Genomic DNA, 14,502 nt, shown 5'->3' on the forward strand with positions numbered 1-14,502 from the left:
CATTGATACACGAGGATAGGTGCTATCTATTGCATAATGGTCCACCAGATTGTAAAGGTTCTAGGTGGGTTGCATGATATCACATCACAGCAATGATGAACCAAGGTCAGAAAGGGAAAGTGAAGAATGAGAAAATATGTGGAGGATATGTGCGGACTGTACAGTGGGGATATAATCAGATAGGAAAGCTTATGAAGGTTGAGTGAGCGGTTCTGGAATATGATAAGCAAGCCTGAAGAGGTGAGTTTTCAGGGAACGTTTGGAGAATAGAGGAGAGTCTTATTGTGCGTGGTAGGGTATTCCACAGAATGGGTGCAACCAGAAGAAAGTCCTGCAATCGTGCATGGGAGCAAGTAATGAGTGTGGATGAGAGATACAGATCTTGTGAAGAGCAGAGAGGTCGGTTTGGGAAATATTTTGAGATGAGCGAAGAGATGTTTCTATGTAATCCATATTCCCTATCACATGCACAAACACATACTGTCGGAAGCCAATTAACCTATCAGTATATATTTGGATTGTGGGAGGAAACTGGAGCTCCCGGGGGAAACCCACGCAAGCACAGGGAGAATATACAAACTCCACACAGTTAGGGCCAGGATGGGAGTCGAACCCAAGACCTCAGTGCTGTGAGGCAGTAATGCTAACATTATACACACACACACACATATATATGTGTGTGTGTGTGTGTGTGTGTGTGTATATATATATGTATATATATATACATATACATACACACATGTGCATATGTATTTAGCTGACCTTTCTCAGAACTGATAGGGTTAACTTTCCATTTCCTACTAATGCACGTACTTGTCAGGTACATTAAATGAATGGCTGACTGTGAACGCAGAGAAACAGCGGTGTTATTCTCCCTACTGTTCATTGTGAGCCGTTAAATCAGCACTGCGGGTAAGAAATCCGCGCGCAGAAAGTAAAAGGTATGAAAGGGTATTCCGGCCCTGCGAGGGGAAACGTACGAGGAGGCAGTGATGTAATGCCTTTACTGTGGAATGCATTTGACCTGAATGGGTCTCTGTAACAGCGCTGCCCAACCCATTTCAAAGCAACAGAGCAGGCCGATCATTTACTTACACACAGATTCCTTTTGTGCTATATCTGCCTTCCATGGCGGTAAGGGAAATGCCATGTTCCTAACTGTACAATTACCAGCAGTCGCACTTCACCCACATCTGAACTGGAATCTCTAAGCTGAGCAGAGAGCCAACTCTGATGGCTGAAAAATAAGTTTATGGAAACTTAATGGAAGTTTTTCATAAGAATATGCTTCCCTTGTATAGTCTGTACATCACTTAAATGTAATAAAAACATTATAAAATGTAGTCATTGTGTGCGTTCCATACCCCAAGGGGGCCAAGAGGGGGGGGGGGGGCTACTAATTACCATGCCTGGGACACTTGGAACTGAGGGGGATAAATGTTCCCCGTTGCAGCATTTGGCACTGGGCATAGTATTTCAATTATTTTTACTGGATGGAGCATTGCCGCATCTTCCAAATCTGTCCACGCCCCCTTCGATACCTGGGTCCCGCGGCTCTGCCCTACCCTGTCAATTTTATGGTGACATGGTAACATATTGCCCAATGCTTCTAGAGAGACACGTCTTCAGTGCAGTTATTAATCGTATACCCATAATAGTGCCCTAGTTCATGTTATGTCACATTGTAGGGCTGCCAGTAATCAGTGTGCAACACAGTATCCCCAATTCACATTGTGACATACAGTATCCCCAATTCACATTGTGACATACAGTATCCCCAATTCACATTGTGACATACAGTATCCCCAATTCACATTGTGACATACAGTATCCCCAATTCACATTGTGACATACAGTATCTCCAATTCACATTATAACATACAGTATCCCCAATTCACATTGTGACATACAGTATCCCCAATTCACATTATAACATACAGTATCCCCAATTCACATTATAACATACAGTATCCCCAATTCACATTATAACATACAGTATCCCCAATTCACATTGTGACATACAGTATCCCCAATTCACATTGTGACATACAGTATCCCCAATTCACATTATGACATACAGTATCTCCAATTCACATTGTGACATACAGTATCCCCAATTCACATTATGACATACAGTATCCCCAATTCATATGACATACAGTATCCCCAATTCATATGACATACAGTATCCCCAATTCACATTGTGACATACAGTATCCCCAATTCACATTGTGACATACAGTATCCCCAATTCACATTGTGACATACAGTATCCCCAATTCACATTATGACATACAGTATCCCCAATTCACATTGTGACATACAGTATCCCCAATTCACATTATAACATACAGTATCCCCAATTCACATTGTGACATACAGTATCCCCAATTCACATTGTGACATACAGTATCCCCAATTCACATTGTGACATACAGTATCTCCAATTCACATTGTGACATACAGTATCCCCAATTCACATTATGACATACAGTATCCCCAATTCACATTATGACATACAGTATCCCCAATTCATATGACATACAGTATCCCCAATTCACATTGTGACATACAGTATCCCCAATTCACATTGTGACATACAGTATCCCCAATTCACATTATGACATACAGTATCCCCAATTCACATTATGACATACAGTATCCCCAATTCATATGACATACAGTATCCCCAATTCACATTATAACATACAGTATCCCCAATTCACATTGTGACATACAGTATCCCCAATTCACATTATAACATACAGTATCCCCAATTCACATTATAACATACAGTATCCCCAATTCACATTATAACATACAGTATCCCCAATTCACATTGTGACATACAGTATCCCCAATTCACATTGTGACATACAGTATCCCCAATTCACATTATGACATACAGTATCTCCAATTCACATTGTGACATACAGTATCCCCAATTCACATTATGACATACAGTATCCCCAATTCATATGACATACAGTATCCCCAATTCATATGACATACAGTATCCCCAATTCACATTGTGACATACAGTATCCCCAATTCACATTGTGACATACAGTATCCCCAATTCACATTGTGACATACAGTATCCCCAATTCACATTATGACATACAGTATCCCCAATTCACATTGTGACATACAGTATCCCCAATTCACATTATAACATACAGTATCCCCAATTCACATTGTGACATACAGTATCCCCAATTCACATTGTGACATACAGTATCCCCAATTCACATTGTGACATACAGTATCTCCAATTCACATTGTGACATACAGTATCCCCAATTCACATTATGACATACAGTATCCCCAATTCACATTATGACATACAGTATCCCCAATTCATATGACATACAGTATCCCCAATTCACATTGTGACATACAGTATCCCCAATTCACATTGTGACATACAGTATCCCCAATTCACATTATGACATACAGTATCCCCAATTCACATTATGACATACAGTATCCCCAATTCATATGACATACAGTATCCCCAATTCACATTGTGACATACAGTATCCCCAATTCACATTGTGACATACAGTATCCCCAATTCACATTGTGACCTACAGTATCCCCAATTCACATTGTGACCTACAGTATCCCCAATTCACATTGTGACATACAGTATCCCCAATTCACATTGTGACATACAGTATCCCCAATTCACATTGTGACATACAGTATCTCCAATTCACATTATAACATACAGTATCCCCAATTCACATTGTGACATACAGTATCCCCAATTCACATTATAACATACAGTATCCCCAATTCACATTATAACATACAGTATCCCCAATTCACATTATAACATACAGTATCCCCAATTCACATTATAACATACAGTATCCCCAATTCACATTATAACATACAGTATCCCCAATTCACATTGTGACATACAGTATCCCCACATACAGTATCCCCAATTCACATTATAACATACAGTATCCCCAATTCACATTGTGACATACAGTATCCCCAATTCACATTGTGACATACAGTATCCCCAATTCACATTATAACATACAGTATCCCCAATTCACATTGTGACATACAGTATCCCCAATTCACATTGTGACATACAGTATCCCCAATTCACATTATGACATACAGTATCTCCAATTCACATTGTGACATACAGTATCCCCAATTCACATTATGACATACAGTATCCCCAATTCACATTATGACATACAGTATCCCCAATTCATATGACATACAGTATCCCCAATTCACATTGTGACATACAGTATCCCCAATTCACATTGTGACATACAGTATCTCCAATTCACATTGTGACATACAGTATCCCCAATTCACATTGTGACATACAGTATCCCCAATTCACATTGTGACATACAGTATCCCCAATTCACATTATAACATACAGTATCCCCAATTCACATTGTGACATACAGTATCCCCAATTCACATTGTGACATACAGTATCCCCAATTCACATTATGACATACAGTATCTCCAATTCACATTGTGACATACAGTATCCCCAATTCACATTATGACATACAGTATCCCCAATTCACATTATGACATACAGTATCCCCAATTCATATGACATACAGTATCCCCAATTCACATTGTGACATACAGTATCCCCAATTCACATTGTGACATACAGTATCCCCAATTCACATTGTGACATACAGTATCCCCAATTCACATTATGACATACAGTATCCCCAATTCACATTATGACATACAGTATCCCCAATTCACATTGTGACATACAGTATCCCCAATTCCCATTGTGACATACAGTATCCCCAATTCACATTGTGACATACAGTATCCCCAATTCCTATTGTGACATACAGTATCCCCAGTTCACATTATGACATACAGTATCCACAATTCACATTATGACATACAGTATCCCCAATTCACATTATGACATACAGTATCCCCAATTCACATTATGACATACAGTATCCCCAATTCACATTGTGACATACAGTATCCACAATTCACATTATGACATACAGTATCCCCAATTCACATTATGACATACAGTATCCCCAATTCACATTATGACATACAGTATCTCCAATTCACATTATGACATACAGTATCTCCAATTCACATTGTGACATACAGTATCCCCAATTCACATAGGGGCTGATTCAGACCTGATCGGTGCTGTGCAAAAACAGCAGATTTTGCACAGCAGCAATCAGGTCTGAAGTCATATCCGCCAGCACCGCAGTGCGCCGGCGCATGCCAGACAGCCGACGGCTGTCTCAGCCCTGTGATTGCCTCTGCATGATTGACAGGCAGTTGCATTCGCTGGGTGGGAGGGTGCGGGCCAGCAGCATTTGGTCGCCGTTTAGGGGGCACAGTCCGGGCAGGAGGGGGGCTGTGTGACATTGCATGCAGCTGCTGCGACCCTCACAGCGCTGGTAGGGAGCTACTCCTGAAGTACAAAAGCATCGCCGCCGTGTAATGCTTTTGTACTTGTGCGACGGGGTAGGTACTGACATGTGGGGTGGGCTAGCCCTGTGCTGGGTGTCCCCCCGCATGTCAGGGAAGCTGATCGTAGTATGTGCTAAATTTAGCACATCTACGATCAGGTCTGAATCACCCCCATGGTCCATATAGTGTAGGTTTTGTTCTGGGGGGATTCAGACCTAATCGTAGATGTACTAAATTTAGCACATCTACGATCAGCTTCCCTGACAGGCGGGGGATGCCCAGTACAGGGCTAGCCCACCCCGCATGTCAGTACCCACCCCGTCGCACAAGTCACCGATCAGGTCTGAATCAGCTCCATAGACCGATCATACTTTGGGTTACATTTTAAAAATCTAAGACTAAATGACTGTATTTTATTAGATGAGTAGTTGCATGGGTGAATGACCTATTTATAAAATGGGAGGTGTCCAAAACCTTTCTGTCTGACATCATTCTTGGTAAAGTCATCTTCAGGCAGAGTTGTATGTTAAATGCCCCATATTGACTTGTACTACACATAAAAATGATACAGTATATATTTATAAATATAGAATTAGCTCCTTTATTGTTCCCTATGCTATTTATAGGGGTGGTCTTTAGTTTGCCGGCTGTCAGGATCCAGGCGCACAGTATACCGGCGCCGGAATCCCGACAGCCGGCATACCGACACTTTATCTCCCTCTTGGGGGTCCACGACCCCCCTGGAGGGAGAATAAAAAGCGTTGCGCACGTAGTGCGCCACCGTGCCCGCAGCGTGGTGAGCACAGCGAGCCCGCAAGGGGCTCATTTGCGCTCGCCACGCTGTCGGTATGCCGGCGGTCGGGATTCCAGCACCGATATGCTGGTCGCCGGGAGCCCGGCCGCCGGCATACAATACTACACCCATTCGTAGTACATGCTAGCTGTACATGGACGTCTGACGGCATGTAAAGATATCAGTACTGCCCACTGAATATATTTTTTAACATACAAAGCTGTTTTGTTCTACTGTTGAAAGAGACATCCTGCTTTATTGGCTGGTCACTAGAACATCTGTGAAAGAACATTCACCCATGTAACCTGGGTTACCTACGGAAATTGAAGTCTATTGAGTTATAAGAAGCTCTAAACATTGTCTATGGGACACTGATTTTTGAGGCTCCGTTATATAGAAAACGTTAAGAAAGCTTGCATGAATGCATGGCTAACATTTTGTGTAAATGTGATTTAATGCAATAACTTGTTACAGAAAGAGATACAGCTATTGGCCCTCATTCCGAGTTGATCGCTAGCTGCCGTTGTTCACAGCACAGCGATCAGGCTAAAAATCGGCACTTCTGCGCATGCGTATGGGGCGCACTGCGCAAGCGCGACGTACTGTCACAAAAGCCGATGCAGTTTTACACAAGCTCTAGCGACGCTTTTCAGTCGCACTGCTGACTGCAGAGTGACTGACAGGAAGTGGGTGTTTCTGGGTGGTAACTGACCGTTTTCGGGGAGTGTGTGTAAAAACGCAGGCGTGCCAGATAAAAATGCAGGAGTGGCTGGGGAAACGTAGGCGTGGCTGGGCGAACGCAGGGCGTGTTTGTGACGTCAAAACAGGAACTAAACAGACTGAAGTGATCGCTAGCCAGGAGTAGGTCTGGAGCTACTCAGAAACTGCACAATCTTTTTTTGTAGCAACGCTGCGATCCTTTCGTTGGCACTTCTGCTAAGATACACTCCCAGAGGGCGGCGGCCTAGCATTTGCACTGCTGCTAAAAGCAGCTAGCGAGCGATCAACTCGGAATGAGGGCCATAGTTAGGTTATTAATGTTAGTCAGAGTATTGATGTATACATAGGTATTGACTTTGATGGAAACAGCTCTTATCAAGAGGCAGATGTTCCAGTCTATGTCAGATTTCCTGTTGAGATGAGTGCTTGCATTACCCTCTCTGCATTTGTGTACAAATCTGTCTGGAGAATCCTTGCCTCTCTGCTAAGGTGTGGGTCAAGACTGCTGCCAAAGTGGAGTCCTGCTGATTATCATCCTATTAAGGTACTTCTGACATGTGTTCACTTCACTCCCTTACCATACCTGGGTACTACACTTACAAGTGCAGCAATAGTATTTGTGTAATGTTTATGCATAGATTCTAGGGTCCTATTTACACAGATGTAACCACGTCACCATTAGGCTTTTTTTTTTTTTTTATACGAATATAGAATAAAACCCCATTTTCCAAAAACATATGTTTCATGCAGATTTCATACTGATTTCTAGAACACCTGTTCTCTAGTCTATGGCAAGGTTTTACAAGTTAGAAATTGGCAGTGATATTTTAGGCATATAGGCCCTCATTCCAAGTTGATCGCTCGCTAGCTATTTTTTGCAGAGCAGCGACCAGATAGTCGCCGCCCACGGGGGAGTGTGTTTTCGCTTTGCAAGTGTGCGAACGCTTGTGCAGCCGAGCAGGACGAAAAAGTTTTTTGCAGTTTCTGAGTAGGTCTGAACTTACTCAGCCGCTGCGATCACTTCAGCCTGTCTGGTCCCGGAATTTACGTCAGACACCAGCCCTGCAAACGCCTGGACTCGCCTGCGTTTTCCCTACCACTCCCAGAAAACGGTTAGTTGACACCCATAAACGCCCTCTTCCTGTCAATCTCCTTGCGGTCGGCTGTGCAAATGGATTCATTGCTAGAAGCATTGCCCAGCAATGATACTGTTTGTACCCGTACGTCGCGCGCTCGCATTGCGGTACATACACATGCATAGTCGTAACCTGATCGCTCCGCTGCGAAAAACAGCAGCGTGCGATCAACTCGGAATGAGGGCCATTGGCCAGAGATCTGCCCTAGGGCTCCCTTAGTCCGCCTCGGCTATGCCGATTATCTGATCATCTTCATGTGGATGGCCGGCCCAATCATTGTTTTGCAGCTGCAGTCGTCATCATTAGTATTGGGGCTTACACCCATTCAATGCTGGGTGCAAAACAGGCTTCTCATGTCCATCCTCATGCTCCAAACGAGGTCAGCCTAGACATCCATGACAGGGCAAGCTTGTTCCATGCATTTGCAGGGTAACTGTCCGGCTGCCGACCAGAAACCGCCATTTTACAGAGAGATCCGTCAAAAAATGGATCCAGGAGCTGATATAGAAGTGGATGCTGTTGTGATATTTTACGCAAATTTCTGATGATTAAAGATCTGCGCAAGCACAGATCTGGGGATACTATGTCGCACACAGTGCCCCATGATTGAACTGCTGTGGGCTTTTGGGGACAGGGACACTAATACCCCTTTCAGACCGCCAGCCAGGGCCGTCTTTTCGCCCCAGGAGAAAAAGGGCCCTAGGCTGATAGCTCAGGGTCCCCTCTTTCCAGGGGTACCAGATTTTTGAAAATCGGCCCTGGGGAACCGGAGATATCCGACTACAAAGCAGTGGCCCCATCCAAGCCTGTTAATTGTTCTTCCCAGCCAGATATCTTGGGTTCTATCTGACTTAGAGTTTTTCTGAGTGAATACTCCAAAAGATGGAACTCTCCCCTTTCAGTGGACACTGACAGCTTGTCTCTACTATGCCCAGATCCAGATATATCAGCCATCAAGCAGCTGGTCCCTGCTACAGCTCCACACGCTCAATATGCAGTTTTATATTTCTGTTGGTGGATTGCTCTGGCTACTGAAGTCTGATCCCCAAGTCCCCAGTACCTGCTGAAAGGTGTGACTCTCTAGTTTTTTTTATCCCATTAAAGCTAAGAAATCTTTTTCCAGGAACTGGAGATATCTGCAGAAAAAGCAAGCTGCCCTGGCCCCCAGAAAATGATGAATATTAAGCCCACTCCACTATCCACCCCTCCCCTGTGTATTAAAACCCCCTACCACCCTGGAAGTCATGTACCAGGGCCCCTTCATTCAGCCCAATGTCCCCTTCTACATTTTAGTGTTCTCCTTCCTGTCCCATTTGTGTAGTAAAGGAGTAATTAGCAGAAATTATTTCTCCAGGTCCTACATGCTGAGCGAAAGATAGAACCCCCCCTACCCCCCGCGGGACATCAAAGCTGCCACTGATAGCACCCCCCACCCCTACCGCTGATGCGTGGGTAGGGGCCCTAGTGCATTGCTGTGCCCAGGGGCCTACACTGCTGTTAAGTTGGGTCTGCCGCCAACTATGAACACGGGTTATTGGCACATGAGCGCGCATAACCCGTGTTCATGTGCGGTCTGAAAGGTGCCAGGGTTGAAATACCTGGTCGAGCGACGCGGTATTCCAACTCGGGTAGCGAGCATGGTTGAACACATGTTCAACCCGGCTGGCTGTGCGGTGTCAACGGGAGCCGGGTCAATGCGACCCATTTCTCGTTCACTGTGTGTGTACGGGCGGAGCCTGGAGATCATGTGATCTCCAAGCGCCGCCCCGGCCTCGTCAACGCTGACGTCACCGGGCCCCGGCAATATGACGGGTTGCTTACAGCGTCGGCAGGACTCCTGAGTCGGGTCGCACTCTGGAAGCTTCCGGGTGGACCCGCCTCAGGTGGTCTGAAAGGGGTATAAGCTTCCCAGAAAATCCGGACGTGTTGGCCCCGGTTTCTGGGCGCATGATTTTACCGGACATCCTGAGCAAACTGAGGATTACTCAGATGTCCGATGTTAATGCAGCTGGCCCAATGCGGCATTTTAGGATGCAGCAGTGGATCAGACAAGTCTTGTCGGCTTCTATTTACTTACAAAGCCTCCTGGGGCTTTAGCATAATTCTGCCCAGCTGCTGCATACAAAGTCACAGTGTCTGTGCTACAACATATTTCTCTGAATAAGCCCCACAGTCCACACTTCTTTTAATACACTTTAATATTCCATGCATGAGATTTCATTCCTCACACTGACGACCTGTACATCATCGACATCTCTTCACTATATAAAGTGTGTGTTTTTATAAACTTTCTAGAACATACACAAATTTAAAGAGAATCTTCATGACCATGTGTGCGGCTGTTTTATCTGGCGCTGGACTGGTCTTGTAAACGTAAGTTAAGCGTGTGCTCGATGTGTCTGCACTCTCTTTTAACAAGAGCTCCGTAAAACATGACATATACTTTTAAAGAGGTGGAAGAGTTGCGTCCGCTTTAAGGAGAGGTTTACGCGAGCGTCGTGGATTAGAAAATATATAGAGCACAAATCATTAACATAAAATTCTCTATTGAAGGTAATAAATCTGCCAGCTTGTGTATGTACTGTATTATATACTGCTTTCAATGCTGGGGTTAATCTCATAAAGGGTTACAATTTTACTACAGAGTATATTACTTTTAGAATAAAGAACTTTACTGATGATGGGGGTAGACATTTGGATGGAACACCTTGTAGCCAAACAGGTTTTCAGACTGCTCAAAGTTTTCTACACATTTATATAGTTATTATTTTTTGCATGCAGGGTAAATGCTGGCTGCTTTTGCATGTAGCCCACAAATGCTGGACAGCTTTATTTTTGCACTGCAAATTTAGATTTGACACACCAAATTTAAATCCCCCTGCACATATTAAATCTGCCCCTCCTGCATTACGGCATGGTTTTTTGCCAAGGTGCATGGTTACTTTTTTTTTTTTTTTGCGTGAACAACTCGGAACCAGACAACTGTATAGATTACAGTGAACTTAAGTTAATTGCATTTGGTTTGTTTAATTGGCCCCTGCCCTTGCTAGCAGAACTGTGGAGGTGAGATAACCCCTGCACTAGGGTTGGCCATCAACCATCGATGATTAGCAACCATTAATGGTCTGATAGAGGTGGTAATTAGATTTACCATTGAGAGGCCACTGATGTCCACTAAGTCCTGATGGCTAATGCCAGCCGCGGTCTGCACATGCACATATTTAGACCATCAATGGCTCACTCATCAGTGGTTTCTTACCGATGGCTTACAACCAACGGTCATTGATGGCAGAGCACGATGCAACCTAGCTAGCCTGAATATAGACGGTGTGCATTGTAAATAATAAAGAGGCAACGTCCAATCGGCTTCAGTGACCACCTGGTAATGCAGCCAGTTTTCGGCGAACCATTCCCCTCTTGGTCAGGGACAGGTGTAGCACTGGCTGAGGCTCACCTTCTTTATAAAAAAGTCATCTGGCCACTAGGAACATGGGCCCTCATTCCGAGTTGATCGGTCGCAAGGCGAATTTAGCAGAGTTACACACGCTAAGCCTACGCCTACTGGGAGTGTATCTTAGCTTCTTAAAATTGCGACCGATGTAATCGCAATATTGCGATTACAAACTACTTTGCAGTTTCTGAGTAACTTCAACCTTACTCTGCCTGTGCGATCAGTTCAGTGCTTGTCGTTCCTGGTTTGACGTCACAAACACACCCAGCGTTCGCTCAGACACTCCCCCGTTTCTCCAGCCACTCCTGCGTTTTTTCCGGAAACGGTAGCGTTTTCATCCACACGCCCATAAAACGCCGTGTTTCCGCCCAGTAACACCCATTTCCTGTCAATCACATTACGATCGCCGGAGCGATGAAAAAGCCGTGAGTAAAAATACTATCTTCATTGTTAAATTACTTGGCGCAGTCGCAGTGCGAATATTGCGCATGCGTACTAAGCGGATTTTCATTGCGATGCGATGAAAAATACCGAGCGAACGACTCGGAATGAGGGCCATGGTCATTCTTCTCTATATGGCCGTATGTACATCTTATATAGAAGGAGTTCTTAAAAGAAGTCACAGCGGCGACCTTTGCTGTCACTGATAAATACAACAGAATATGGAGTTATAGATCCCTGCGGCATGGTGACCTCTGTGTGCTGAGGATCTCCCAAGCATGTCCTTGCCTTTCCTATTGCCTATTCGGTAGTTATTAATTACGCTGAGTGACTGGATGCTTTATAAGCAGGAGGCTGATTTGCCGGCATAATTGACATTCGGGGAGAAGCCGTTCCGTTATCCCTGCTGTCATCATAATCTGATTGGTGAGCGATATGAGTAATGGCTGCATTCAATCAAGCACAACTCCGGAGAAAATAGGGCGTAGAGTGATGTCTTTGTAAGAATGCTATTTGGGCCTTCATTGAGAGCTCCGTCTTATCAATCGGACTCTATTGTGAAGCCTGCTGGCTTGTGTAGCTCAGGTTTCTACAACTGTAAACCGGAACAAACGGCGATTGAACTCACGGCTACCAATCAGACGAGAGCTTTCATATTATTTCTGGTTACTGCAAGATAAGCCGAAATGTGAGTCTGGTGCCCTCAGACTATGAAGGGACACGTTGCCAGTTAAACTAATAGTCATGAGAATGACAGCCTATCAAATCACAAGCTTTCATTTCACTTTTTTTTTTCCATTTTGGTCATGTCATCTGTCCACGCATCCCACCCAGGGCCTCCAAGAGACTGCCTGGGCCCCAGTATGAAAGGGGTGTGATCAAGGAAGTGTGGGTGTGGCCAAAATATTTTGTGAATCCTGGCGACCTGCATAAATGGGTGCTGCTAAAGGGTCACTGCCACCTCATCTTGGAGACGCGGCTGCACAACCTGCCTCCTCGCTGGAGGTGTGACTGCTTCATAAGAAGCTGGCAACCATCCTTTATACCGGCGCCTGGAGGACTGGACTCCCTCCTAAGAATGCAAGGCATGTTCCCATCCCACTGTTTAAATATATGTTAAATGATTAACACATATCTGCATACAGGGGGTTATTCAGGTTTGTTAGCAAACCAAAAAAGCACACTAATGAGCAAAACCATGCAGGTGGGGCAGATGTAATATGTGCAGAGAGATTTAGATTTGGGTGGGTTATATTGTTTCTGTGCAGGGTAAATACTGGCTGCTTTATGTTTACACTGCAATTTAGATTTCAGTTTGAACACTCCCCACCCAAATCTAACTCTCTCTGCACATATTACATCTGCCCCACCTGCAATGCAGCATGGTTTTGCCTAGTTATGTGCTTTTTTTGGTTTGCGAACAAACCTGTATAAGGCCCCTAGATAGTCATGTTTCTTTTCATTAAACATTTAAGAAGTACATACTTGTTACTGTTTTTTTAATAAGTTAAAATATATTTTCACCCAAAGCTTGGAAATCAGTTTTGAGGGGAAGCCAGTCCCAAAAGGAGACCCATCTCATCTGGCTATCATAGCGGTTCCACCAACAATTAACCACCATGAATGCGCTGGAGTGCACTGAAAAAAACGGAATCTTTCTACTTTTGGTGGAATTTATCATTTACAATCGATTGCTGTCCACATCTGAACAGTTTAAATGACACAAGTCCATTGCTGTCAATGCACCCTGAGCTCTGTACTATTCTACATACAGTATGACATCATTTTTTTAATAAGATCTAAAAAATCTGCTTATGTCATTATTACATTTATACATCCTCCTCCTTGGACAACGCAGCTCTGAACAGATTGTGAAGACCGCAAGTGTGTGCTGATTTCCTTGGCTGACATCGATGCTACAGAATCATAGAGAACAGAGAACCGCTGGAGGGTGTAATGAAATCCCAGCACCGGATACAAACACGTGTCAGTCCATCGTCTGACTCAGCCACTTCTGTCAGACCGAGACAGGGCCGTAATACATTGTGAATGTGTTTGCCTTCAGCACTGGGACACAGTTGGAAAGAGCAGGCTCAGCTGCAGAAGATAAACAGGCACTTACGCCCAGCCCAGACAGTTTTTTTTAGAACATTTATTTTCATTTCATTGGAATGTCTAAGAGGATGTACAGTTTAAAAAATGTTGACCGGGAAATAAGACGTGCATGTGGGTTTGGCCTTGGTCTGTTACTAGGTCAAACTTGCTTTTAAGTAGTTTCCTTTGAAAAGAAATATTAAAATAAATATACATAACATTAAAGCTGAGGTTGGCTGTTTATCTGGGGTTGTGTTCAGCAATTCCTCACAGAAGACCCTTGGGTTTTTTATGATGTTGTCCAGAAACGGGGTGTAACTATAACATTAATCGTCATGACCTGTTTCAGGAATATTTTCTCCTATACTGCTTCTTTAAGTTTGCTAAATCACTGCTATAAGTTATTG

This window comes from Pseudophryne corroboree, chromosome 3 (assembly GCF_028390025.1).
Source record: "Pseudophryne corroboree isolate aPseCor3 chromosome 3, aPseCor3.hap2, whole genome shotgun sequence".
NCBI classification, from domain to species: Eukaryota; Metazoa; Chordata; class Amphibia; order Anura; family Myobatrachidae; genus Pseudophryne; species Pseudophryne corroboree.